Source organism: Callithrix jacchus, chromosome 4 (assembly GCF_049354715.1).
Source record: "Callithrix jacchus isolate 240 chromosome 4, calJac240_pri, whole genome shotgun sequence".
NCBI classification, from domain to species: domain Eukaryota; kingdom Metazoa; phylum Chordata; class Mammalia; order Primates; family Cebidae; genus Callithrix; species Callithrix jacchus.
In genome coordinates this window covers 49,864,407-49,869,309 of record NC_133505.1, presented here as the reverse complement: position 1 = coordinate 49,869,309, position 4,903 = coordinate 49,864,407, and the positions used below count along the sequence as shown (strand labels likewise).

Below are 4,903 nucleotides of genomic sequence, written 5' to 3'. Positions count from 1 at the left end.
TGTGGGGGCTGTGACGCAGGGTGGGTGGGGCGGGGGCAGCCAGCAAGCGTGGGGCCTTCAGAGAAGGGGTTTGAGCTGGAAGCTCATGACTCCCAAGCTCTGGGGAAGGTGCGGGCTGGGGAGAGTGCTGAGCGTTTTGACATGAAATGAATAAAATGCAAATGATATTCAAAGCAAGATGCTAATGAGGATCTATTCTTTGAGCGGCCACAGCCCCGGCAGTGCCCACAATAGTGGCGGGGCTGGTGTGAACTCACGGATGGGCAGAGCCCTGCAGTCCGCGTCTCGTGTGCGTGTGTGTGTGTGTGTGTGTGTGTGTATATGTGAGTGCTTGTCAGCGTGCGTCTCCTCCGGAATGTGCGTAGCCGGCTCCGGGTGTGCTCGCTCCGACATGAAAATGAGGTCAGGGAAGGTCGTTCCACGCTGCAGCATAAATCAAGGAGGAAAGGAGAATGGATGTGAGAGACAGTCCCCGGAGACCGCCCCGAGAGGCAGAGCAAGGGAAGAAGGAGGAGAGAAAAGTTCTGCGTAGAATAGGCGAGAAGCCGGCCCAGGCACTCTCCCTCCCCGCGCTTCCCGCCCCGACGGCTTCACTGCCTCCTTAAGCTCCATCCTCCTTCCGCAACTCCTAAACCTTTAACTCCTTTTTTTTCTTTGCCCCCAAACTGAAACGTTCCTCCTCTAAGCGCTCTGTGTGTGAACAGTGATGCTCCTGCCCCCAGCCTCCCTGGGAACGTGTAAGTGCCCACGCGCACACGCCAGTCCCACTCGCACACTTGTTACACGCGGTGGCGTCCTGTGGGGGTCAGAATATAATGCTCCAGAGAGGGCTGCTTTCTGCCATCCCCCTTCCCGGCGACTCCTGCCCCGGCGCGTGCTTTCTCCACGCAGTCCGCGTCTGCGGCCTCCCCAACACCCTGCTACCCTTGTCTCCCGGCCCTTCCGGCTCTTCGCCCTCCGCCGGCCGGCCAGGGAACGCGCAGCTCCGAGCCAGTCCTTCCCTGTGCGCTGTCCTAAGACTCTGCTGAGGATCTCCGGAGGCTCAGGCTGCCTTAGGCCGGAACACAGACACAAGTCCGAGGCGACCGCGCTCTGGGGAAGCAGGGCCAGCGTGTCAGAGCGCAGGATGAGAGAGGGAGAGCGACGTCGCTGTACCTCCCCAGCATCTTCAAGACACCAGGACACCAGACCCAGAAGGAAGGATTCGGGAAGCCGGGCAGGGGAAGAGGGAGCAGTGCTGTGTGTGTGTGTGTGTGTGTGTGTGTGTGTGTGTGTGTGTTCCGGCTGCCACTCCAAGAATGGGAAGAAAACAGTGAAGAGATGAGCTGCGCCTAAGGTCTGTGCTCTGGGCTCAGATCAAACTTACCTGCTGCCTTACTCTCTTCATGGCAATGCATAGCGGCAATGAGATGATGCCGAATGCCATACAGTAGGCACAAAATGACCACACAACAATACAAACTGAATTAAATTTACCAACAGCTGCCACTATCAAGATCCTTCCTGAGCCCCCAAAGTTTGTAGATTAATTCATTAAGTCATTCACTCATTCCACTAATATTTAGCAAGTGCATATTAAGTGACTGAGCATCAGGAAGACACAACCCCATCCCTCAGGGCGCTTACACATTCCTGGGTCAGAAAGACAGGGAACTGATAAGCACAGTCGCACAAGGTGATGTCAGGCAGAGGAGCCCTTTGTGCTGTGAAGGAAAGATGAAGTGGTTCAGGGAGGAGCTCGGGGTGGGGGTGGTGTTGGTGGAGACGGAGGCCCCCGAAGAGAATGGGCCTGCAGACTTCTGAAAGGGCAGGGTCCCGGGGGAGGGAACTGCAAATGCAGTGGCCCAAGACGTGGAAAGTGCCTGGGATGGAGCTCAAAAAGGAGAGGGTGGAGGTGAAACGGAAGGTCAATGGAAAGTCAGGAGGGGTCAGATTCTGTAGGTTTTGTGGTCATGATGGCAGAGAGTGTGTCTTGGAATATATACTAGGTGTTATGGGAAGCCAATGCATTTTTTTTTTTTTTTTGAGATGGAGTCTCTGTCGCTCAGGCTGGAGTGCAGCGGAATGTTCCATCTCTGCTTACTGCAGCCTCCACCTCCTGGGTTCAAGCGATTCTCTTGTCTTAGCCTCCTGAGTAGTTGGGATTCTAGGCACCTGCTACCACATCCAGCAATTCATTTTTTTTTTTTTTTTTAGTAGAGACAGATTTCACCATCTTGGCCAAGCTGGTCTCAAACTCCTGACCTCAAGTGATTCTCCAGTCTCAGCCTACCAAAGTGCTGGGATTACAGGCATGAGCCACCATGCCTGGGCTGGAATATTTTTTTTTAAAGAGAATGCTATGGGCCAGGTGTGGTGTTTCATGCCTGTAATTCCAGCACTTTGGGAGGCCGAGGTGGAAGGATCACCAGCCTGGGCGACCTAGGGAAATCTCGTGTTTACAAATAATAAAAAATTAGCAGGCATGGTGGGGCGTACGCACCTGCAGTCCTAGCTATTCAGGAGGCTCAGGTGGGAGGATCACTTGAGGCCAGAAGGTCAAGGTTGCAGTAAGCTGTGATTGTGCCGCTCCATTCAGCCTGGGCAGCTATGAAACCCTGTCAAAAAAAAAAAAAAAAAAAAAAGATGCAATTTGATTTATCTTTAAAAAATGATAACGACGAGAGAATTTAATTTATCCATGGGTTTCCAGTTTGAGTATTTCTTTCTTTTTTTATTTTTGAGGCGGAGCCTCACTCTGTCATCCAGGCTGGAGTGCAGTGGCGAAATCTCGTCTCAGTGCAACCTCCGCCTCCCAGGTTCAAGTGATTCTCCTGCCTCAGCCTCCTAAGTAGCTGGGACTACAGGCGCCCACCACTACGCTCAGCTAATTTTGTATTTTTAGTTTCACCAGTTGGCAGGCTGGTCTTGAACTCCTGACCTCAGGTGATCTGCCCGTCTCGGACTCCCAAAGTGCTGGGATTACAGGCGAGAGCCACCGCGCCCAACCCAGGTTTGAGTATTTCTTAGTCAATGCTCTCCGACTGTTTCCCAGTCCAATGAATAACACGTTAACGCTAAGGCAAGATTGCTGCGGAAGGCCTGGGAGAGACTTGACTGGTTTATGCCCTTCCCACCCCTACTTTTGAGGGAGGTGTCCCGAATGGGACTTGGATAGGGTCCCGAAATTGGCCACCTCCGGAATCGGAATCTAAGCGGGGACTCCGGGCCCCCCAGCCTGCGGCGTTTCCACTCCCTGGCTCCCCGCCCCACCTGTTGCCTCTGCCATGCCTACCCTGGTTCTTTTTCGGCCTGTGAAGACGAGTGGGCAACTCCAGCACAAGAAGGTAGATCCAGTGTCTCTCCGACGCTCCAATTTGGCTGCTCTTCAGGCTGAGAATTCTCTCCTTTCCTCCACAGTGAGTCTAGTTGTGGGCAAAGCAGGCGCCGTGGTCCCACACCGCCTCCTGGTGGCTATGAAGAATACTGCAGTCGGGGTTGATACAAGAGGCAGAACTGTTTCAGCGCCGACAGGGGGCGCAGGAAAAGGTTTACGGATCGCCAGGCAGGTGGCAGATGTTTCGCACGGAGTCTCGCTTACTTTCTTTCTTTATTTAATCATCATAGTAACTCCAGAAAAGAGAACTGTCATTCCCCATACTATCCAGATAAGGAAACTGGGGCCAAGAGAGGTAATGCACTTTGTCTAAGAACATACAGCTAGTACAATTGCAGAGTGATTCTCTCGTGTTCACACCATCTCTTGGAGCACACAGAGTGTCAGAAGAGAAAAAATATTGGCCTCCATCCTAGGCCAGGAGCTCGACCTCTCCTTGGCCCTGAAGAATCATCTAGAAAATACCTTTAGCTGACACAGTGAGCTCCCAGATTAGTCTCTGGGAATGTTCCAAGGTCCTTTCTCATTCTCCCTTTGAGCCCGTTTCAGATGGGTTCATGGCCTGCAGGTTGAGGCCCGTGCAGGAACAGCTGGGCAACTCTGTCATGCATGTTGCATGGATGGAGAGTTGGGGGGTCTCTGTGCTTTCTCTGAGATTCAGGCTCCTTGAGCAAGCTCATCCCTGAAGGTGAAGAATAAGGTGCTTTGTTCTGAGTGGGGTACTCCTGGAACCTCACATACTCAGCACAAAAGAAAAGCAGGGAATGGGTGGCCATACGGAGTCTACCTCAGTCCTTCCCCATCTTTAATCCCAAGGTCAGGAGACCTTGCTTGGCATAGGGCTCTTCCCTTGTTGTTGTTGTTGTTGTTGTTTTAGAGGACTGCAGTGACACAATCATGGCTAATTGAAGCCTCAAACTCCTGGGCTTAAATGATCATCCCACCTCAGCCTTCTGAGTAGGACTACAGGCATGCACCACTGCACCCAGCTAATTTTCAAAATTTTTGTAGAGGTGGAATCTCGCTACGTTGCTCAAATTCTAATTCTTGGCCTCAAGCAACTCTCCAGTCTCAGCCTCCCAAAGTGCTATTATTAGAGGCTTGAGCCACTGACCCCAACTGGGCTCCCTCTTTATCGGGAATTGGAAATGCTCAAGCTGCTTCTGCACCTTCAGTGGTCCGGCTAGGGAGAGGCTTCTGGGCAGAGCCCCTCCCCTTCTCCTGCCTGAGATTCCAACGGCTCCAGTGCAGAGCCGAGAACCATTATCCATCCTCTGCTGCTCTCTAGTGGGCTGGGAGGCAGCTGTGACTGGACTCTTTCCCACCAGGCTTCTGCCACTTCCGGCCTTCTCCCCTTCCTTCTCCAGAGGGAGGTTACTTCTGGAGAAAAACGTGTCCTGGAAGAGAGATGAGAAACTTTGGGAGAGATTTGGCTGCAGAGCATTCTGGAGTTGTGTCCACATAACGCCAGGGTCATTGCCCCCCCAAACGCCGAGTGCCCTGTGAGGAGCCAGAGGAGCCCCATTC

General features: G+C 52.9%; 1 long non-coding RNA gene across 1 annotated transcript; it reads right to left on the bottom strand.

Annotated features, from left to right (window-relative positions):
- LOC128931762 (uncharacterized) lies at positions 1–3,421 on the bottom strand. The gene is made up of 3 exons (XR_008480640.2): positions 3,275–3,421; positions 2,483–2,597; positions 1–423 (listed from the first exon to the last, which is right to left on the bottom strand). It is a non-coding gene; the product is annotated as an uncharacterized LOC128931762 (long non-coding RNA).
- Between the last annotated feature and the right edge of the window lie 1,482 nt (positions 3,422–4,903).